Source organism: Medicago sativa, chromosome 6 (genome assembly GCF_051527215.1).
Source record: "Medicago sativa cultivar Bolivia chromosome 6, Bolivia_mono, whole genome shotgun sequence".
In the NCBI taxonomy this organism is placed as follows: domain Eukaryota; kingdom Viridiplantae; phylum Streptophyta; class Magnoliopsida; order Fabales; family Fabaceae; genus Medicago; species Medicago sativa.
In genome coordinates this window covers 9,388,972-9,414,357 of record NC_140754.1, presented here as the reverse complement: position 1 = coordinate 9,414,357, position 25,386 = coordinate 9,388,972, and the positions used below count along the sequence as shown (strand labels likewise).

Here is a 25,386-nt window from a genome sequence, read left to right as displayed (position 1 = left end):
GACAAATCTTCATTATTAAGGTGTTGAATGAATTTGGCAACTTTTCTTTTCTGTGAGATTAAGCAAAACTAGGAAGGAACTAACTGATCATGTTGAGATATTGTTGAAATTTGATAATGGTTGTTGGAATTTATAGTGCACACTGCACATGTGTTGCATATCCTGATGTTAAATAACATGGCATTTAAGACGATGTTATCGATTGTGGAAGACGGATCATGGTGGAAGATTTTACACTTAGGCTAGCCACCTTAAAATGCTATGTGGCACTGTGATTCTTCACAAATTAGCCATAGCGTTTGGCGAAAAATCCGGCACTGCAAAGTATGATGGCTCTGCCATGGCCTCTATTTAACAACACTGGTCAATTTCAGAAGAGTCTAGTTTGTATAGTCTTTTGGATTAAGTTTTCATCCTTATTGTTTAAAAGATTTTTCTGATATGTAAAAGGTGATAAATACATTGGTGAAAAGACTTTCTTAAATATAGAGAAATTAAACCTAATGAACTTTCTTTATTGGGCCTCAGACTATGTACAATTAATACTATTTACATTCTAATGCTAATATTTACAACAATTATGACATTCTAATGAAACATAAGCCTTCTCAGTGTGATTAATTATGTGTTCAAGATATAGTTAAACTGTATTGATGTTGAAGTAGTGTCAGTTGTACTTGGAAAGTTTTTAACTTAAGGTCCTTAGAGCTTTTAATAGCGTTTAGTAATTATACAATGTTGAGAGAGCTGCATTAGATGGAAATATGATTAGATGGTTTCTTTGAAATCACTATCAATGAAGCACATGTGCATATCAGTTTGTTCTTTTAGAATGAAGATCTTTTTACCGAAACATTTGAACACTCTTGTGGATAGGTTAGAAAAGAAATAATGGTGAGGATTTGTTGTATTGGTGATAGATATGTTCGGAGTCCAACAATGGCAGTCGTTGCATTAAAATTTCCATCCATTGAAGTAGCAGTCGTCAATATCTCAAAATCGCGCATAGCAGCATTGAACAACGACCAACTTCCTATCTATGAGTCAAGTCTTATGATGTAGTAAAGCAATGTCACAACAAAAACCTTTTCTTAAGCATTGATGTAGAAAAACATTTCAACAAAGCTGACATTGTATTTGTATCCGTCAACACGGTGACTAAAACTCGCGGTCTTGGAGCTTGCAAATCCGCAGATTTGACATATTGAGAGAGTATGGCTCGAATGATCATCATGTGTCTAGTCCAACAATATTGTTGTAGAGAAATCAACTGATGCTGTCAAAACTGCGGAATCTATAGAGAAAATTATGATACACAATATACACAATATAAAAGGTATAAAATTTCAGATTCTGCAGAATCCTGAATTTCTCACTGAAACAATTGCAATTCAGGACAGAGTTCTCATTGGAGGAAGAATAACATCCGGCAAATGAGCATTCAATCTCTGAAAAAAGTTTATTCTCAATGGATTCCTGAGGGAAAAATCTTGACAACAAATGTTTGGTCAGCAGAACTTTCTAAGTTAGTTGCTAATTCCTTTTTGGCTCAAAGGATTTCATCTGTCAATACAGTTTCAGCACTTTGCGAAGCTACCTGCACATCTGTTAACCAAGCTTCCTATGCTGTTGGTACCAACAAAAGAATAGGACGAAAGTTCTTGAATGCGAGTGTTGGTTTTGGTGGTTCATGATTCCAGAAAGATATACTGAACCTGATTTACATTTATAAGTGTAATGGTGTAATAGAAGTTTCTGAATATTGAAAACAAGTTATCAAGTTTCTGATTATTGGAAGTGTCGGTTTGAGATCCTTATGGTCACATCAATGTTTAACACGGTTGCAAAAAGGTGGCTGTTTTAGGATTTGCATTCAAGAGAGATACCGATGATACAAGGGAGACGCCTGCTATTGATGTGTGTAAAGGGCTATGGGGTGATAAAGCGCGTTTGAGTATATTTGATCCAACATGTTACTTTGGATCAAATAATAAGGGACTTGCTGTCAATAAACTTGATTCTGATTTGTTGTCAATACGAGTTTGATTCTGATTTGTCTAAAAGTTTGTTGATCTTCAGATATTTTACGTCTCTTGTATAGTAGTTCAATTTATTTTTTTATCTTTGATACAATTTTATTTAATCCAGATATTTTATTGCATGAATGAAAATGTATTACATATTGAGCACCATCCAATCTTATTCCAACAAAGTTTTGCGAGATTGTGGCTGCAAGCAAATCCAAATTAAATGTTAAATCTACTCAGAGACTTTGTTAACATTGATCAATGAATATAGTCAACACAGTCACAGGAAATTACATATATAACAACAAAACTAATTTTAAAAGTTAATACCTCTAGTTCTTTTAATTGGAGACAAATAGGTCAAATTGATGTACTTTATCCTTATCCTTACTATAACACTTTTAAATAACTAAAACAAATTTCTTTCAACTATTTAAAGAAAAAACCATGGAATTGTGATCATCATTCTCCCTTAAAAAGTCTGAATTGTCACAACCATATGACATTTTTCTACTTCAAAATGCATACAGCTTCCGTGTTTGTTAACATTGTGCTGTATGCTTTATTTATTTATAATGGTCCTTTACACCAATTTGCTTCTCAAACGCCCGATGTGGGATTAGCTAGCTATTGCTCTACATATTCACAAAGCACATGTGTATGGCAGTTTGTTTTTAAACATAACGTAAATACTAATATAATGAAATTCTTTTTTTTTTTTTTTTGTGATTAATAGAGAATGAAAGGTGTGACTTACTACAAATTTGTTACCACCGTCCTGAACGCCGTAGCAAAAAGATGAAGCAAATGGTGTGTTCCATCAATCCAACATGCAACTTTAGCCAATTGATGAGTGAGAATTTAATTATTAAGATAAACTTCATGCAAAGTTAGCTTGAAGATAATATTAAGTTTGTTTTATGATTCTGTAAAAACCAAAAATAATTTGTTAACATTTTAGACTATTAAAAACTATAAGCTTTCTTCTCAAAATAAAAAAACATAAAAATTTCAATCACTTTTTTAAAAATAATTACACAGTATGAATTTGCAACTCCTTGGTACCAAAAAAAGTTTTATTAAATTGCCATTCTCTTTATAAAAAAGAATTTGACTCAACTTTTTTAATCCAAAAAGTTACAAAACCATACATAGTAATATTTCGTTACATGAATGTGAATGAAGTTATTGCCATTCTCTTTATTTATAATGGTAGTTTGCCTCTCTAAGCTTCTCAAACCTCTCTATTTCGTTAACAATTATTATTATTCATCAAAAAAAAATTTAAAACGTAAATTAATACTTCATAGAATGAAGTTTAACAATTATTGCTTACTGCTACTAATCATAATAATTGGTGGGAATGTGGTTTTTTAAAAGAAATATCAGTTCAGTTTTTATTTTATTTTTGTATTTAGCAAATTACACATCTGGGTTATGATGGTTTTTTTGTTGTTGTAATTGTTTTAAGATTCTAGAAGAAGATGAACAAGTTGTTTGAGGGTTTTAAATAAAGGTTTGTGACCACGATATGAGCCGTGATATACCGGTTTTGATGTTAATTAAAACGATCAAATTAGGGATCAAAACTCCAGCGTAGTTGTTAATTAAAACGATCAAATTAGCTTTGGCTGCATAATTGTATTTAATGATACATTTGAACACCACTTTGGATAGGTTAGGAAAGGAAAAATGGTGAAGATTTGCTGCATTGGTGAACATTTTAACTTCCTATCTATGAACCAGGTCTTGATGATGTAGTAAAGCAATGTCTTGGTAAGAACCTTTTCTTCAGCACTGATGTTGAAAAACATGTTAATGAAGCTGACATTTTGTTTGTATTCATCAACACACCGACATAAACTTGCGGTCTAGGAGTTGGCAAGGCTGCAGATTTGCGTATTCGCAGAGCGCGGTTCGGATGATTGCCATAGTGGTTGGTATCATGGTAGACAGAATCGCGATCCAACTCGTAGGATCGTACGAGTTTGCGATCTCGCAACCCCCCACCGTGCCGGAACGCCGCCGGAATCGTAATCTGATGGGAGCGGCCGGAATCGCCGCGAAAATGCGTGGAAGCGGTGGAATCGAGTGTTTCGGCCGATTCTGTGCGGCTGTGCGCCTTCTTCAAAATTCCGGGTTCGCGGGTCGGGTTCGCGACCCGGTTACTTAAAAAACAATAAAAAAAAAAACGTTTTCTTTAATATTTGTATTGCTGACTTTTTGTAACGTTTTTGCTCAATAATTATTTTAATTAATTGCCGAAAACTTTCCCAATACACCCACTAATCTCATTAATTGTCAAGTTTTTTTTTATTAAATTAATTGCCATTTTATTAATATGTCGTTTTGCTTCTTTTTTCTTGGTTGTTTTGGGTTTGCTTTTTCTATACTTCAAAGTTCTATGTCGTTTTGATTTCTACTCTTGTACAAGTTATTTTTTTTCACTAATTAATAATTGTTCATGTGATTTAAAAAATTAATAAGTATATAATAATAATTTTTTGACAATACAATTTATTTGTTTATTGATTAAGTAATTGTGGTATTGTTTAAAAAAAAAGTAATTGTGGTATTTTCAAGTGTTTTTCCACTTATATAATTTATTTTTAATTTTATGTGTCATGAATTTGTGAATCTATATTATTTTGATTGTGATTTGAGTTTTTTTACACTTAATTATGTTGTTTTTATATGCATATATATACAAATATACATGAATTTGTAAGATTGGTAGGATCTTACGATCCGTGTTACGATCCTCCGATTCACGATCTTGTAACCCTTCCCCGATCCTGCATAGGATCTCGATTTTGTCTACCTTGGTTGGTATAAATATGAGTTTAAGAACTTACTAGAGAGACTCTTTTTATTCTTTATTAACATGCCCCAATCAGAGATTGGTGAATTTTTGGGAAATGTCTACATGAAAAAGGAAAGACCTACACTAATTTGTACTTTGACACATAATTAAGATTCTAAACACTGTAGTGTCTAATTTCCAATCTTACTGAAATAACCATTAACCACCAATACCAAAATAGACACCATTGATACAATATTACTTAGTGACCCATCAAGTTTTTAAATGACCATCGATTTTAAAAAAATTATAGAAATTTATTTCAACTCAATGCGAAAAAAATTTGTCACGAACAGTCCTGACAGAGCGAATTCTGTAGCAGCAGCAGCACGCATTGGCAGAGGCCTGATCCGGAGTCGTTGAAATGCAATGTTGACGCGAGTTCTCATCGAGTCAACTATTACTAGTTAGCAAGGTTTCAAAAAACGGACCTGTTGCGGCCGTTACAAATCGGTATCGGCAGCCACCGTGACCGTTTTTGGACCTTTTCACGTTGAGAAAAAAAATCATAGCAAAATCGCCGTTACGGCGTTTCGGATCGCCATTACGGCCGCGAAACGCCGTTACGGACTCCGTTGAGACTTGAAAATTCAGTCAAAACTTTTTTCTCACTTCTCTCTATACAAACATTCACTGTGAAATATAAGCTTAGATTCATGATCAGCGTGAAAATCCAAGCAAAATGGCATTTTAGTTTGTGAGATTTGGTGAAGAATTGAGATTTTAATTTTTGAAGTGACAATGATGTTGTTGTTGGTGTTTTACGCGAACTAGAGGAAGAAGAAGGAGTTGACCTCCTTCCTTCCTTGTTGACTGCGGGCCCCTCACCTTCTTTTGTTCCATATGCAGCTTGTTATTACACCCCCTCTTTTTTAATTCTGCACCCTTGTTTTTTTAACTCTTTGATTTAGATCCCCCATAACATTACATTACATTTCCTCAACATTACATTACATTCCCCATCCAAACAATGGAATTCACCTCAAGTTATTTGAATTCCCTCATAACATTACATTCCCTCAAAACATTCCCCCATCCAAACACACTCAAAAGGTTTCAAGATCAATGAAATTGAGGGCAAACTCTATTAGATCAAATTCAAGAAGAGAAAGATGTGCAAAAGGAGAGAAGACAAGACAAGTGTTGAATCCCAATCCTAAAGCTTATTTAAATTTTTTAAAGTGACTCAACTACAACATCAAACTAAAACTTATTTAAATTCTTATATTTTTCTAACTATTTCTCAGCCTTATATATATATATATATATATTCAATTATTTTTAACATTGATATGTGTATGAGGGTTGAATTTACATCTTTGAAAATAAAAACGATCTTTTCCCAAAAATTGGTTGTAACAAAAGACATATTATGCATCTATTAGTCTACCACCTTTTGACTTAAGTTTTTTCTTGCTCAAAAACTAACATTAAACTAATATTACTATGTTATCCCAAAGGAAAATCAGATATAATCAATTTATATTTAAATTACATTTGACTAACTCAGTGGGAAAACATAATTATTGACAATTTTTGCCAAAAAAAAAATCAAAACTATTCACCATTTGGGGTCTGTACTGCCACAAACAATTGACCCTGCAATAATTCTTTGAATATGATATATGCTTATTTATAATGAAGTATACCTCTATAAGTTTCGCAAACTTTCGATGTGGGACTAACTATCGTTCTAAATTTGTTTGACAAAGCAAATGTGCAACAAAAAGGTCCTTTCCCATTTTTAAGCATACTCATGATCCATCGCGTCATCACTCATTGTAAACTTCATAGGTAATCTCATCCTTAGCTAGTAATTACATTCCATACTTAATATCTCAAGTGGAGGACCTTTGATTTCAAATTGAACACTCATAACTAAACAATATCAGCAAAGAAAGTGGTTTAGTGACTTTGGAACCAAAAATATTTACTTTATGTTTCATTCTTCCATCTGTTACATGGAAAATTGACTAACATGTTCATATATGTACTCTTTTCACTTTCTCAATTCTTAGAACTGAAAGGACATGTGAAATAAATAAAAATCAAGTAAACTAGTTTCGTAAATACGCTCTATTTTCATGTGATTACATTCAAAATTATGGCCAATAATGACTAAAGCTATAATAGTTATCAAATACTACTCAAGAATCAGTATATATCAGATAAATATGATTTGTAGCTGCATTGGAATTATTTCTCTAAGCTGAAACTACAGATAAAATGATGACACACAATGCAACAGGTATTAAATTTCAGATTCTATCAAATCCCGAATTCATTGCTGAATGAACTACAATTGAAGACCTTCTCAATTCAAGACCTTTAATTTCATTGTAAACAAGGTGGCTGAATCGATGTTTAGCACGGTTGTGACCAAAACGATAGCTAGTTTAGGATTTTCATTCAAGAAAGATACCAATGATACAAGTGAGGCGCCGGCAGTTATTTACGTGTGTAGAGGGCTACTAGGTGATAAAGCGCGTTTGAGAACATTTGATCCTCAGGTCTAGGATCAAATACAAAGGGAGTTGAGGATGAATAAATTTGGTTTCGATCATGCTATTCACTTGTCGCCAACTAGTCCTTTGAATGAGAAGAATGTGAGTGTAACAAAAATCTAGGTGGTGTTTGTATTTTAACTCAATTGGATTGGATGAGTTTAAAAATCTTTATTATGATAATATGAGAAAGCCATCATTTATTTACTACAGAAGGAATGTCGTCGATTGTCATTGTTTATTCAAGAGGCTTACATATCTCAACTGACAATACAATATTACTAGGTTGAACACCTTTGCATTTGTGAGTGTAATGGTTTACCAGAAGTAGCTGAATATTGGAAACAAAAGGTGCAAATGATTTATGATTTTAACTTAATAGGATGAGTTTAAGAAACTTGGTTTGCAGAAGTTTATGAGAAAGCCGGCAATTGTGATAAGCTAAGTGAAATTGGTTTACTCAATTGATAAGCCACTTGATTCATGGCTCAAAGATATGCTGACGGTGTAAAGTGTCTTTACGCTGTCGGTGCACCTCAATTAAACTCAATTATTTAAGACTACTTAAAAAAAACTAGGCTTTCAATTAATTTTTTTCTAAAAAAGAAACTACACAATATTGAGATGTCCATATCCCTTTAAAATATGAAGGGTTTTTCTATCATGTGTAAATTTGCACATGTTAAGAAATTTAAAATAGTAATGCATTGGAACTTGAACATTTTGTATTAAATATATAATTTTTTGTTAAATAATTGTTGGTTTCAATAAAAACTTGTTACTTTTAGTTACTTTTAGACAAATCCAAATATGAATGAGAATGGAATCACAAGACTAAGTACTCCCTCCGTTTCAAAATACATGTCCAATTTTTCCAATGTGCACTATTCACTTGACTTACTTTGACCATAATTTTTTACTAATGTATAAATACAAATATTAACATGTAAGATGTTGTTTGATTTGTCTCGACAAATATTTTTAAAATATTAAATTTTTATAATTTTTTACTTTAGATAATTAAAGATATTAACGGTCAAAATTGTGCATTGGCATATGTGAAATGGTTGACTTGACATGTATTTTGAAACTGAGGGAGTAATATTTTTCTTACATATTGAACACAAATTTTTTACCACCGTACTCAACGCCGTAGCAAATAGATGAAGAAAACCAAAAATAATTTGTTATTATTTTAGACTTTTAAAAACTAAAAGCTTTTTTCTAAAAATAAAAATAAAAAAAAACATAAAATTTCAATTACTTTTTTAAAAATAAATACATATGAATGTGTAACTTTTGGGATCAAAAAAGTTTTATTGAATTGCCATTCTCTTTATAGAAAAGAAAAATAAAAATAAAAATAAAAACATAAAATTTCAATTACTTTTTTAAAAATAAATACATATGAATGTGCAACTTTTGGGATCAAAAAAGTTTGGCTTAATTACCTTTTTCGTCCTCTAACTATTTAATTAGTATCAGTTTGGTCCTCTAACTAAAATTTGATTTATTTCGGTCCTCTAAGTTTCTCACAGTTACTACATTAGTCCTTTCTGTTAGTTTTATTCAAATAAGCATTAGGGATTGTGTTATGTGGGTACCAGACCTCCTGTTTCACACATACATATGAACCATAACAGTTACTAATAATATCAGTCACTATTTAATCATAATAATTAATCAGGTATATGACCAAAATGATACTAATAAATAAAGTTAGAGGACCAAAATGATACTAATAAATAAAGTTAGAGGACCAAAAACTAACAGAAAGGACCAAATGTAGTAACGGTGAGAAAGTTAAGGGACCAAAATAATTCAAAAGAGAAAGTTAAGGGACCAAAATAAATCAAATTTTAGTTAGAGGACCAAACCGATGCTAATTAAATAGTTAGAGGACAAAAAAGGTAATTAAGCCAAAAAGTTTTATTGAATTGCCATTCTCCTTATAGAAAAGAATTTGACTCAATTTTTTTAATCCAAAAAATTACACAGCCATAAATACTTTTGTTGACCAAAATTTCTCTTATAAATAGGACCGGAGGAGTAATATTTTGTTACATGAATGAGAATGCCTTTCACATTTCAATTCCTTGACGAGCGTTGTAGGCTTTATTTATAATCGTAGTTTGCCTCTCTAAGCTTCTCAAACGTCCGATGTGGGACTAGCTAAGCTATTGCTTTAACAAAGCCCACATGTGGTTAACAATTATTTTATTTTATTTCAAACGTAAATTAATACTTCATAGAATGAAGTTAGCAATTATTACTTATTACTGCTAATCATAATAATTTGTGGGAATGTGGTTTTTTAAAAGAAATATCAGTTGAGTTATTTTTTTTTTTTTATAGCAAATTTTACATCTGGGTTATGATGGTTTTTGTTGTTGTTGTTGTTGTAATTGTTTTAAGATTCTAGAAGAAGTTGAGCAAGTTATTCGAGGGTTTTAGATAAATGTTTGTGATCGTGATAGCCGTGATATACCGGTTTTTGAGGTTATTGAAACTACAATGCTGTCGCGATTCAGCATCATCTGCATTTGATCAAGATTTTCCACAATATTACGGAACAAAACTACATTGTTAAAAATGGTGAAGATTTGCTGCCCTGGGGGGCATCCAACAATGCCGGTGATTGCAAAAGTGTCCATCCATTGAAGTAGCGCATGTCGATATCTCGTAACCGCGCATTGCAGCGTGGAACGGTCAACTTCCTAACTGAGCCTGGTCTTGATGATGTAGTAGAGCAATAAAACCTTTTCTTCACCGATGTTGAAAAACATGTCTATGAAGCCGACAAAGTGTTTTTGTCCATCAATACAATGTCAACAATATGTGAACTACCGACACAAATGTTTGTTGGTACTTAGACAAGAATCAAACCGAAGTTCTTGAATGCAAGCGTTGGTTTCAGAGGTTCTTGCTTCCAAAAAGATATATTGAACCTAGTTTCCATTTGGGAGTGTAATGGTTTAGCTAAAGTTGCTGAATATTCGAAACAAGTTATCAAGATCAATGATTCTTACAAGAGTCGGTTTCTAAACTGTGTTGTTGCATCGATATTCAACGCAGTTGATAACGAAAAGGTAGCTGCTTTAGGATTTGCATTCAAGGGTTACTCGGTGATAAAGCGTAAATGAGTATATTCGATCCACAAGTAACCGAGGATCAAATGCAAACAATTTCAGGATGAATAAATTTGACTGCGTCCATCCTATTCATTGCAGCCAACGATTCCTTCAAATGAGAAGGATGTGAGTGTGGTTTGGAATGATTTTGAGGCAATAAAAGATGCAGATTGTAAGAAGATTGATGATAATGAAAAAGCCACATGGTAAGCATAAAACTTCAGTGCTTCATAGTTTCAAGTCAAAATTCGAGGCTTAAAGTTTGATTCGATTTTATTAATTTTTTTTCTTTCACAATTTTCTGGAAAAGTTGGAGGCACTATGTTTATGTGTTTTTTTGTTATGAATTTACAAAAGACTCTTTATTTTTTATTTTCTTTATATTAACATGTTACAATGAGAGATTGGTGAATGTTTGTGAAATTTCTACATTATGAAAAAAGAAAGGCGTACACCAAGTTTTACTTTGACAATTAATTAAGATTCTAAAGTCATTAGTTAGTGTCTAATCTCCAATCTTACTGAAATAGCCATTGACCACCAATACCAAAATAGACACCATTGATACAATATTGTTTAGTCATCCATCATGTTTGGTGTTATTTTAGAATATTACAAAGTTTTGCTAAGTCTTTAATTTTAAAAATATCATGGTGAGTTCTCAAAGATGTTCCTGTCTAGAATGTACAAAACCTGATTGGGGAATAATAGCCTAGAAGGGAATGTGTGTATAAAACCTGATTGGCTAAGACTACAAAACGGTTCTTGATGTTGTTGAAACTACAATTCAGTCGCGATTCTGGCGGAATCCTCCACATTGTTCACGATCCACTACAATTTTGAAATCCTTTGGAATTTTTTGGATCTTGTGTGATCAATGGTTGAATAAATCTTAAGTTTTTTTTATTTTTTTAATATTAAAAATTTGATATTCGGTCAAGGAACGGCTAATCTGAGGGACCAATTCCACATTCTACTAACTGATGATCCATATAAAGTCCGAGCAAAAGTCTCGAGTTGTTGTTTTGTTTCTCGAGTGAATGTAATGTTTGATTTTGCGCATATTCAACTCCAAAGTAATAAAAGCAAAAATGATAATTGAAAAGAGTACCTGGAAATTTGATATATATTCAACTCCAAAATTGATTATTTTTATTCCATAGAAAGAGAGTACCTATAAAAATTAAAATTTGAAAAAAATCACAAATAACAAGAAAATTAGGTGGATTCTAGGGTGAGGGTCCACTTAAGTCCCTCATCGGCGGACCACGAAAAAAGCTTTGCTAGATGAAAATAAATGCCTCAATTATTCAAATTAAAAGTGGAAACATATACAAACTACTCACATTCAATCTTATCCTCCTATATTTTTCTTGCTTTGTCGCACTCCTTCATCAAACTCACCACGACAACAATTGCCATCAATCATATCCCCCTTTAAAACAAAAAAACGGAAATCATCTCCCATGCAATTCTCCAATATTGCACCGAATCATCCTCTAATTTCCCAATATTTGATTTCCCATGCAATTCTCCAATATTGCACCAAATCATCCTCTAATTTCCCAATCTTTGATTTCTACTTTATCGGATGATTTTGGAATGAAAAGGGGAATTGATGTTTTAATAAGTTTTGGACTGTAAAGGGGGAATTGATGTATGAAGAAGAATACGAATTTTTTTTAATTTAGGGTTCATAATTTGATCTCAGATTTTAAGGTTTGAGTGCATGATCATTGGAGGTAAAGAGAGTATCTCATTTTAAATAAAGAATTAGAGTATGATTTGTAAAGATAAGTGTTATTCATTTGAGAATGATATTGAATGTGAAAAGTTGGACATGTTCTCCCTTTTAATTTGAATAAATCTAAACCATCTATTTAATGTGTTTTTCTCGTGGTCCACCAATGGAGACCTAATTGGACCTTCACCCTAGAATCCACAAAAAAACAAAAAACTAATCTAAAATTTAGAAACTAGTTTTATTTTTGTTTTCTATGGAAAACCTTCAAATATAATTAATTCAGATTAATTCAAATTACATTTGAAGATCCACCAGTAGAAACATAAATTAGTTTTGACTTTTGCCAAAAAAATTAACTCAATGAACTAAGGTTGTGATTATCACTCTAGATAGTGCTCCAGCTGCCATCGTAGAATTGATGTGCGGGCTTATTTATAATAAAGTTTACCTCTATTAAGTTTCAAAAGCTTCCGATGTGGGACTACCAATTGTTCAACATATATGTTTGACCAAACATATGTGCATAGAGATTGAAGTTAACAATTACTACCACTCGAAAAGATAATTGTTACTGCTCCCTCCGTCTCTGTATCTAACTATCCATTTGACTTTATTTTCGTTCCTGAATCTAAACCCTTTTTCAAATTACTAGATCCATTTATTATTTTTTCCTAAATATACCCCTAATTAATACTACTAACTTGTTTTGAAATTTAAAAAGTCAAATTTAATACATAGACAAACAAAGGATAATATGGTAATATTAACACACAAAACAGACATAATAAATTACACTGTCAGCTTTTCTTAAAAAATGTGAAAAAAGCAAAGAGAGGTTACATTAAGGGACGGAGGGAGTAATACTAATAATAATAATAAGAATCTTGTTAAAGAGCGTCCCCGGGCACTCTTTAAGGATTCCAAATTTAGCAATTATTCTATTAAAAAGTCAACTGTTACAATTTTCAATGCATTGAATACATGACTTTTCATAAAAAAAACTTACCATTTATAGTGCTTAAAGAGTGTCCGGGGCACTCGTTAACATTTCTCTAATAATAATAATAATAATAATAATAATAATAATAATAATAATAATAATAATAATAATAATATAATCTGTATAAAAATTAGAATCACTTTTATATCAAATGGTTTCTATTGTGGTATTGGTGGTCAATGGTTATTTCAGTAAGATTTGAAATTGGACACTAGCTAATGACTTTAGATTGTATCAATGGTTCAGCAAAAGTGAGAGGAGTGGAAATCAGCCAAGAACCGTTGTGACAGAGCGAATTCTGAGGTGAATAGCAGCAGCAACACACATTGGCAGAGGCCTGATCTGGGGTCGAGTTTCCATAAATCCATGGAATGGTTTCGGAATTTGCTGTATCTGCAATGGTGATTTTACTACAGCTCTATCGTGTTGGATGTTTTCGGAATTCGCTATTCATGATGGTGAGCGTTGGATTATGGAATGCTAAGATTTTGGTCCATAGTTTGGGGTTGCACAATGTGACATTTGAATTGATTCTAAAAATACGATTAATGCAGTCCATTCTAACCCTTTGTGAAGGGGATGTTTTTGGGCTATATAGTTTGTTTTTCCCTGATAGAGCTAAATATCAAGAATATTATTTGAGTTGGATGCCAAATTTGTGGTAGATAGTTTTCATTCTTCATCAATCGGAATTTGGTGCTATTTTAGAAAATATCATGCTGAGTTCTCAAAGATGTTCCTGTCAAATAGGTTAGAAAAGGGAAAATAATATTTGGTGTAGAAAACGATCAAATTAGCTTTTGCTGCATTATTGTATTTAATGATACATTTCAACACCATTGTCAATAGGTTAGAAAAGGGAAAATAATGAAGATTTGCTGCATTGGTGTTGGATATGTGGAACAGTCATTACAATAAAGTGTTCATCCATTGAAGTAGTAGTCATTGCTATCTCGAAATCACATATTGCAGTGTGGAACAACAATCAATTTTTTCATCTATGAGCCAGATCTTGATGATGTAGTAAAGCAATATCGCGGGAAGAACCTTTTCTGCAGCACCGATGTTGTAAATGAATATAACTTCAATGAAAAATACTATTTATCCCGAAACTGAGGCACACGAAATTATCCCGAGGTGTATTCCATTTGGTCTTCTTTGTTGACTTCCCCCTTATTCCCACCAACATGCCTTGAATTCCGCAAAACACTGTTTTATCATTGGCTGATTTGTTTCTCGGGATCATTTCGGGTTAATTTGTTTCTCGACATATAGCAAAGCTCAACTTCAATACTGCTAAATTTACAAGCTAGACTCTTTATTTTTTATTTTTTATTTTGTTTATATATTTTATTACCATGTTACAATCAGAGATTGGTGAAATCAGAGATTGGTGAATGTTTGGGAAATTTCTACATGAAAAAGAAGAGAAATGATATTTGTACAACCATTTTTTGACAACTCTTTAAACAACCCTCTCTCTCATACTCACATGTGTTTTTTATTCTCTCTCTTCTTTTTTCTCTCTCCATTGTTTTTGTCCAATCACAAGAGAAGAAAATTGGTTGTCTTCAAAGTTGTCTAATTTGGGTTGTACAAATATCACTCCTCAAAAAGAAAGGCCTACACTATCATGTTGGGTGTTCTGTTTGGAAACTCTTTCGAAATTTCATGGATCATGTTGCTATTTTGTGGATCATGTGTAACTAAGGATCAAAATGTGACGATCAAATTATCTTTTGTTGCATTACTGTATATACTAATATTTTTTAATCATTTATCATCAAAGCCTTGTACAAGATTGGATGGACTTAGCAACTTTCTGGTATGGATATTTTGTACAAGATTAATATCTAATGATGTCATATTAGATGGTGAACTTTTTTTTCTTGATTTTTTTTTTTTTATACTTTTATCAAAAGGGTCAGAGGTAGTACACATACTAGTTTATATTATAAAATGACTAAAATCTAATGCCAACGTAGATTTTATTCTTTTTATACTATTACAAACTAGTATTTTTGTTCATTTTTATACTAGTATTTTAGTTTTTGTTGAAAACATCTATTATTTTAGATTTTTCAAAAAAAAAAAAAGTAATTGCTCTTAATTATATATATTATTTATATTATATTATTCATATTATATTATTAAATTATTTATATAATAAAAAACTAACCAATATTAAAAAGTAATCACTCCTTCAAAAAGAAGGAAAATTTACAAGGACTCGAAATGAAGAAATAAACAAAAAGAAGGAAAATTTACAAGGACTCGAAATGAAGAAATAAATTTAGGATTTTATAATTAATATTAAACTGATTTATTCATGTTTTCAGAACAAATGCCAAATTAATTTATTCAAATTAAATTCAACATTTGATCGAAAAAACATAAATTATTTTTGAATTCATCCAAATCAAAAAATTAAACAAAAGCTTCTCAATAATCAAGATGTCAAAACAACATTGACTCACTGTGTTCCTAAGCATCCGTTGTATGCTTTATATATATGCTTTACATATCAGAACAAATGCCAAATTAATTTATTCAAATTAAATTCAACATTTGATCGAAAAAACATAAATTATTTTTGAATTCATCCAAATCAAAAAATTAAACAAAAGCTTCTCAATAATCAAGATGTCAAAACAACATTGACTCACTGTGTTCCTAAGCATCCGTTGTATGCTTTATATACATGCTTTACATATAATATATAGTCTACATCTTCTTAAACTTAATTTCCATATGGGACTAACTACATATCGTTCTAAGTTTGTTTGACAAAGCAAATCTACATAACATTTTTTTTTCCTTTTAGTTTTTACTTATATATGGCGAACTACTATGATCTATTGAATGAATTTTATTTTTGGTACGATTAATTGGTTTGATTCTGATTTGTATAAATTTGATTGGGATCATCCTATATATTCACTTGCAGCCAACTTCTGAAAGCAACAAATTAAACATGCATATGGTGTGTGTATACTATTGAGCACCATCCAATCTTAATCTAACAATGTTTTGCGATTCTATATTAGATTGTGGCTGCAACCAATCCAAATTAAATGTTTGATCTACCAAGCGTCTTTGTTAAGATTGATCAATGAATATAGTCAGCACATAGTCACACGAAATTACATAACAAAACTAGTTTTCAAAGTTAAGACTTTGTTAAAATTTCTTACTATTTAAAGAAAAAACCACTCGGATTGTCACACACAATTCCCTTTTAAAAGTCTGAAGTCACTTTCTAAAAGGACTTGCATGTCGCAATGCCGCATAGCATTTTTCTACTCGCATCCCACTTCTGTGTTCGTGTTCGATAAAATTGTGTTCTACACTTTATTTATTTATAATGGTAGTTTACATCTCTAAGCTTCTCAAACGTCCCATGTGGGACTAGCTATCAGTCTACATATGTTTCACAAAGCACATAATATTACTAATAATTTTTAAACGTAATACTAATAGAGTGAAATTCGTTGTGATAAATAGAGAATGAAGTTAACAATTAGAATGAAGTTAACAATTAGAATTACTACTAGTACTAAAATTACTAATTTTGTTGCGACATTAGGACTATCACTTTTCCTGTGACGGGTAGGAATGTGGTTTTTAAAAGAACTATCAAATAAGGATATGGGTAGCTCACTTGGTTGAGCTAAGGGTTTAACAAAGGTAAGGAGTAAAGGTACATGGTTCGTAAGGAGTAAAGGTACGTGGTTCGAATCTTGCCATAACATTTGTCATTAAAAAAAAACTATCAATTGATTTTCTTTTTGGTTTCAAGTAAGGAGTTAACATTTGTCATTAAAAAAAACTATCAATTGATTTTCTTTTTGGTTTCAAGTAAGGAGTAAAGGTACATGGTTCGAATCTTGCCATAACATTTGTCATTAAAAAAAACTATCAATTGATTTTCTTTTTGGTTTGAAGTTATGTTTGTGAGTAGAAAAGAAAATGCAAATTATGCTTGATGAAGTTAATTTTTTTGTTTTGTTTAACCCTCTAGTTTCTGGAGGAAGGCTTATATCTGCAGTTCAGTCAAGAGGTAAAAAAAGTCTGACAAAATTATTCTGTCTAAGAATTAAATTACTCGGTTCTCTCAAATGGTTATTCTTTTGATGGAATTCAGTATTAAATTAACTAAAAAACATATTTATGGCGTATGTTCTGGATTAACCCAAAGGATCTTTGACCCATTAACTTAGGCCCAATATCTTCTAAAGTCCAATATCTTCTCCCAATAATATGGAGGAAGCCTTGTTATTGTGACTATATGGAGGAAGCCTTCCTCCAAAAACGAAAGCATCTTTCCACCAAACATCACCTCCACAAAGAAAGTTTGTCCATTTATAACCTTTATTTACCATTTCTTAGAATTCAGTATTAAATTAACTAAAAAACATATTTATGGCGTATGTTCTGGATTGACCCAAAGAATCTTTAGCCCATTAACTTAGGCCCAATATCTTCTCCCAATAATGTGCAAAAATACTTGTTATTGTGACTATATGGAGGAAGCATTCCTCCAAAAACGAAAGCATCTTTCCACCAAACATCACCTCCACAAAGAAAGTTTGTCCATTTATAACCTTTAGAAAGAACTACACAATATTTGGAAGGAAACCATCACTTTAAAAAGGAAAAAATGAATCGACTTTTTAAAAGAGAGGGTTTCACTACGAATAGCATGTAAACTTTCCATGTATCAGATGTTTGTTTAAGCAATGTGTGTTGTAAAGCTTTATTTACAAGGGTTTTGCTAACCAATGTCCTTAGGGCAATGATTAAGGAATCAAAAAAGGAAATAATTGTGAAATTTCATGTAGAAAAAGTTGCTTTTTACTATTTCAATAAGTTGAATGCACAATTTCCAAGATAAAGTTACTACTTTAAGTTTCTTATCAAGTTTCCCTATTAATAATGGTAGTTATCTCTCAGCATCTCAAACTTCCGATGTGGGACAAGTTACCCTTCTCACACAAATAAGCATCTCACTCTATATGATCTTTCCCTTTGTTACCCTTCTCTATGTGTGTGCATATCACTTTTTTCTTTTAAACGTAAAATACTCATAGAATGAAGTAATTTAATTTTTTTTTTTTTGTCATAAATCAATAGAATGAAGTTAACAAATAATTATTTTTTTGGAACTGGATATATTGGTGGTCCCGCAATGGCAGTCATTACATTAATATGTCCATGCATCCATTGAAGTAGCTGTCGTTGATATCTCGAAATCGCAACAATCACTTCCTATCTATGAGCCCGGTCTTGATGATGTAGTAAAGCAATGTCGCAGCAAGAGCTTTTTCTTCAGCATTGAAGTTGAAAAACATGTCTACAAAGTTGAAATAGTGTTTGTATTCGTCAACACGTCGACAGTCTTGGTCAGGGAAATCAGGGAAAGTGAAATGGCTGTTCAAACATTATCAAAAAGTTGGATTCCTGATGGAAAAATCTTGACAATAAATCTTTGGTTAGCAAAATTTTCAAAGTTGGCTGCCAATACTTTCTTAGTTTAAAGAACTTCATCTATCAATGCAATCTAAGCACCGACACATGAATCAGACTAAGTTCTTGAATGCAAGCATTGGTTTCAGAGGTTCTTGCTCCCAAGTTACAAAGAATAAAATACAAAGGGATTTGTGGATGAATAAATTTAGCCAAGTATTTTTTCGCAAGCGCCGAGTATTGACACCTCACTGTGTATGTTCACATACCTTGACAAATGGAGGTTCACCAAGTCATGGGCTCCTGTAAAAGGTCCCAGCAACTGGACATTTCAAGGGAGGTTGAGTTGATGCATTTTCTTGGGGGGTAAGGCAGGTGTTGCTTTTGAAGGTGGTGCAGGAGCAGAAGCCATGTTTCAATTAAAGATTATAAAAAAATAAAGCTTTCAATTACTTATTAGAAAGAACTATACAGTATTAGAAAGCACCTATCAAAACTTCACTGTGACTGTTATTTAAAACGACCAAATTAGCTTTTGCTGCATAATGGTGAAGATTTGCTGTTTTGGTGCTAGATATGTGGGAGGTCCAACAATGGCTGTCATTGCATTAAATGTCCATCCATTGAAGTAGCAGCGTGAAACAACGATCAACATCAAATATTTGAGCCTGGTCTTGATGATGTAGTACAGCGATGTCGTGGCAAGAACCTTTTCTTTAGCACTGGATGGTGAAAATCATGTCTCTGAAGCTGGGATTGTGTTTGTATCTGTCAACACAGTGACGAAAACTCGTGGCCTTGGAGCTGATAAAGCTGCAGATTGACTTATTGGGAGAGCGCGGCTCGGATAATGGCCGATATTCCCAAGTCCGACAATATTGTCATAGATAAATCAACTGTTTCTGTCAAAACTGCTGAAGCTATATAGAGAAAAAATCTTGACAACAAATCTTTGATCAGCAGAATTTCCTAAATTAGCTGCTAATGCTTTCTTAGCTCAAAGAATTTCATCTGTCAATGCAATGTCAGCACTTTACGAAGCTACTGGCAGAAATATTACGCTGTTGGTTCTGACGCAAGAATCAGACCAAAGGTCTTGAATGCAAGCGTTGGTATCGGCGGGATCTTTAATGCAAAACATATCTCATTTGTCGAAGGTGCTTTTTTCCTTTCCTTTCTATGATACTTCCATACAAAAACATCGTAGCGTTTGAATGATGTTCATGTTAAAGTACACTAAAATTCTTTCTATATAAAAGTGAACATTGAATTTATAATGACCACATATAAAAGCTTGTACTAGAATAGGAATTAGGAATAATACTTTAGGACAAAACAAAAACCAATTACCCGAGATTGGTTTCATTGTTTATTCAATTGGTCGGCCACTTGATTCATGTCTTAAAGATATGTCGGATGTGGCCTAAAACATTACTTCATTTTCTTAAGTAAAAAAATGAGGCCTCAAGTTTGATTCAATTTTCTTTTTCTTTCACAATTTTACTTGAAATTTTGTACTTTCCCTAAGTGGTTGATATAAATGAGTGTAAATTATGGGAAATTCGGATGCACTATGGTTTGGCTGTTCTTAATTCACCACGAGAGACTCTTTCATTAACATTTTGTTATTTAATTAACATGTTATTATCAAATATTGGTTAAAAAAGAATATACTGGTGAATGTTTTATTTTAACCATCAATCCAAAGGTAACATTAATGATTCATTTGGTACTAACCATCAATCCAAAGGTAACATTAATGATTCATTTGGTACTACAAATGTATAGTGTCAAGAGTCACTTATGACATCTTTTTGTATTGAAGAGGTTGTGACCGAAGATGAAGCTCTGATGAAAGATGAAGTTCTAACGTAAGATAATGTTGATATTGAAGATGGGGGTTGAGAGAAAGAGATGAGGGTTGAAGCCAAAGAAGAAAAAGAAAATTTAACATATAAATTTTTTGTTTCATAATTTATACTTTTAATTTAATTAAATTTCATCTTAAGATAAGTAACAATGATGTTTTTTTTTTTTGTTACAGGGATTAACCAATCAAAATGATATTACAATGAAAGCTTGAAAAATTAATGTAGACTAAATAATTTTTTTACTTTTCAACTACAACCACTTATTATTTTTTAAATTACATTTGGGGAAGACAAATCTAAAAAATTTGTATTAAACTAATTTATTTATATTTTTTGAGAAAACCTACAAATATAATTAATTAATTTAAATATAAATTAACTTTAATTAATTAATTTGCAGACTTTTCCCAAAAAACATAAACTGAAATAAAATAAAACTAACGTGGAGATTATCACTGTAGAAAATGCTCCAGGCCAGTTACTATCCTGCAATAGTTGTGTGAGCTTATTTATAATATAGTTTACTCTATAAGTCTCAAAATCTTCCGATGTGGGACTACCAATTGAAGGTGGATCAATAGTGGTACGCTCTTATATATTTCTGCCATAATAGTGGTGAGCTTATTTATAATATAGTTTTTCTGCAATAATATTTGTTACTATCGGACTACCTCTCTTTTTTTTAGAAGGTGAACAAGTTATTGGAGGGTTTTGATTTAAGGCCTGTGAAAGCAATTCAAACGTTGGAAAAAATTTATTCTCAAAGGAAAAAATCTTATTAACAATTCTTTGGTCAACCGAACTTTCTTAGTACTGATGCTTTCTTACAATGTTTTCTTTGGTAATGATGCTTTCAAGAAAGATACCAAAGAAAACTTCGGTTCATAAAAGATACCAGTGATACAAGGGAACTTGCTTAAAGGGGTACTTAATGATAAAGTGCGTTTGAGTATATTCGAACCTCTTACTGAAGAACAGATACAAAGGGATTTCTTGGTGAATAAATTTTATTGGGATCATTGTATATTCAATTGGTAAGCCACTTGATACTTAATTGTTTTTAAGTCAAAATTTGAGGCTTACAGTTTAATTCAATTTGGTTAATTACTTTGTTTGTTTCACAATTGTTATAAATGAGTGTAAATTATGGGAAAGATGGCGGAGAGGAACTATGTTTTTCTTTCACTTGATTCAGTACAATAACAATCACTTAAATTACCACTAGCTTAGGAATTAAGTTACTTGGGCCGAGATATGCATCGAGGCTTCTAGCTGCTTCTAGAAGGTTTCATAGGCAGCGCCCGCGTAGGGGGAGCCTATGGTCTCCTTGGCCCCTATGAAGGGAACCTTGGCCCTTGTGAAGGGTGTCATGACCTTTATCCGGATTTCTCCGGTCCACAGCCCCCAAGCACGAGGCTTGTCCACATATATGAACGTATAAATGAAACAATTGTCAAAGATCAAAGCTTATTGGTTCCACATATATGAACGTATAAATAAATTCACGGATTATTCGAATATGGATATTTGATATGCTATGACTGATGTGATCACTAGCATATCAAATTGTCTGCAAGTGATAAGGAATATTGGTAGCGGTAGTTACTTAGGCCTCCCCTCTATGGTCAGTCGAAATAAGAAATCTATATATTTGGTAGAAACTAAAAGCTTTTAATTTTCATCATGATTAGTGTCTGTTGCAAGGAACTATAGATTTCCATCATAATTCATGATACATAGATACACATTAAGACATTACAACGTGGCACAAATTTTCGGCTATTAATAAGGCATAGTACAGATTACCCCTCCTCCACAAACAATTTGACTGGCTCAATGTTCCTTATATATTTTGCATATTCATGAATGGTAAGGTCACTGCTGAACATGGACGTATGATTTTCACAGCTGAACTTGGTACTTCGTAGTCTTTTCATACACTAGTATGCATCACACATTTGTGTTCCTTGACGTATTGTTGAAAGCTTTATTTATAATGGTAGTTTAAGTCTCTATGCTTCTCAAACGTCCGATGTGGGATAACTTACCGTGCTATATAATTAGCTTTTGCTGCATAATTGTATTTACCGATACATTTGAACACCATTGTGGATGGCTTAGGAAATGAAAAATGGTGAAGATTTTCTTCATTGCTGCTGGATATGTGGGGGGTCCAACAATGGTAGGATATTACTGTGTACTCCATCCCGTTTTTATGTCAACTCAATGCACAACAAATCCTTATTAACATTCAGCAAAAGTGGGTGAAGTGGAAATCTGCCAAGAATCGTCGTGACAGAGCAAATTCCGAGGTGAATAGCAGAAGCAGCACGCATTGGCAGAGGCCTGATCCGGGGTCCATGAGCATAACTAGTTATGGCTGTTGTATCCGTGGATCATGGTTCCGATGGTGATTTTATTAAAGTTCTATCAGGTTAGATGGATCCAAAATTAGCTGTTCGTGAAGGTGAGTGTTGGGATTATGGAATGCTTTGAATTAGGTCCCTGGTTTGGGGATGCACAACATGACATTTGAATGTGATTGCTGCAGTCCATTCTAGAGGTGTAGCCATTTCTGAGTTTAGTACCATTAATACAAATATTAGGAAAATTTTAGATTTGAATTATAACTTTAAGGTAAAGTTTATTTGACGCCAAGTGAATATGGTAGTCCATTCTCTATCTAAAGCGGACATTTCTAATATAGTTGTCAAGTTTATGATTTAGTTTCTCCTTATATCCATCACTATTATGATTGGATGACTACGAAAGGATACTACATGACATGTTGTGTACGAAAGAAACTCTTCTACTACTAAGACTCCTTTAGTATTCCTAGTCAGTTGCATCAACTAAATCTCCTCCTCTCGGTTCCAAGTCGTGGGTACCAGAACAGTCCCCAAGTGTGAATCCTGAAAGGCAAAGGTGCTGTAATAGATAAATCACTCATAGGTGGTTTGAATAATTGAATCATCCGTTAATGATTGAGTGGTAGTTATTGTGTTGTGTAAAATTTATATATCTTCAGTTTTATGTTTTTTGTATGGTAAGTTATTCAATTTTGTTTGTTGGGTGTTCTATTTGAAAACCCTTTCGAAATTTCTTGGATCTTGTGTAATTTAATGTTAAATAAATCTCAAGTTGTTATTTTTTGAAAACTTTGTATCTAACTCAAGGAACAACTATTATGTTGTACCAACCACATCGTCCACTAACAGGGGACCTTAAAGACATAGAAATATCTCAAATTGTTTTTTCTCGAGTGAATGTTGGACTTGGATTGCGCACGGTCACAATCTCACGCATTCATATAGTCGACATTTAGTTGGATTGAGATATGATGGTGCATAAACATGCAATCTAGACTGTCATATTTCATTTTAATTGCATAAATATGAGAATTACAATCAAATTCTTAAACTGATTTATTCATGTTTCCGAAACAAATGTCAAATTTAATTGATTCAAATTAAATTTAGCATTTGATGTCGGAAACATAAATTATTTTTGAATTTATCCAAATCCAATAATTAAACAAAGGCTCCTCAACAATTAGGATACCAAACAACGTTGACTCACTGTGTTCCTTAGCATTCGTTGTATGCTTTATATATATAATGTAGTTTACATCTATAAGCTTCTCAAACTTTCAACGTGGGACTAACTATATATATATATATATATATATTCGTTCTAAACTTGTTTGACAAAGTAAATCTGCATAGGTTTTTTTATTCTTTTTTTTTTTTTTTGTGATAAAACAATTATTACTACTGACACTAATATTATAATGTTAGCAATTTTTGTGAGTACCACACTATCCTTCTTTATGACATCAATCCCCCGATCATAAGTATAATGAGAAATGTTAGTAACACACATTCTAACACACTCTTTTTGATTGGTTAAAATTCACATGGCCCCACCAAATCATATGAGTCCCATATAAAAATAAGGAGACTAGGAAATTAGGAAAATATTAAAAAAAATGTATCCCCAATATACAAACCCCAAATAGGAGATATGAGCAGCACTTAGCTCAGATAAATGACCAAGGGTTAAACTTGAAACACTTCACCAAGATAATGGAAGTCATTGCATTAAAGAAAATGTCCGTCCTTCGAAGATATGGGTTTGGGTAGTCATCGATGTCTTGAAATCGCGCAATGTAGCATGGAACAACGATCAAATTCCTATTTATGAACCACGTCTTGATAATGTAGTAAAGCAATGTCGTGGCAAGAACCTTTTCTTCAGTTCAGTACTAATGTCAAAAAAACATGTCTATGAAGCTTACATTGTGTGTGTATATGTTGTCAATACACCAACAAAAACTCACGGTCTATGAGTAGGCAAAGCTACAGATTTGGCGTATTGGGAGAGCGTGGCTTGGATGATTGCCAATGTAACACTCATACTAGACGTATCTAGAAAGTCTAGCATGTGCGTTAGTTTAGTATTGGATACATTAAAAATTTACAACATAAAAATCTTCGAATAAATACATTATACAATAAACGCATTCGTACATTAGCATTAACATGTCTTATCTTAATGAAGATACATATATAGCCTTCTTAATCTTGGTATCCTTCTCACAATTTAGAGTTATCTTAGTATATCGTGATTTGGAACCTTCCTTGCTACACATAGACTTATTGTCTCGGACTCGTATCTTACCCGCTTAACATAAACCATTCATATAAGTAACTTGTCTTAAACTTGAACACTCAGGATTTGCCTTTTAACTGGAATCCTACCGGAACCCAGGTTTGCCCTG

The 25,386-nt window shown here is 32.4% G+C and overlaps 2 pseudogenes; both read left to right on the top strand.

Annotated features, from left to right (window-relative positions):
* Nucleotides 1-891: 891 nt before the first annotated feature.
* LOC146912636 (UDP-glucose 6-dehydrogenase 1-like) lies at nt 892-7,662 on the top strand (annotated as a pseudogene).
* Nucleotides 7,663-10,219: 2,557 nt separating this feature from the next.
* The window catches only part of LOC146912633 (UDP-glucose 6-dehydrogenase 1-like), a 34,123-nt pseudogene continuing 18,956 nt past the window's right edge, over nt 10,220-25,386 (top strand).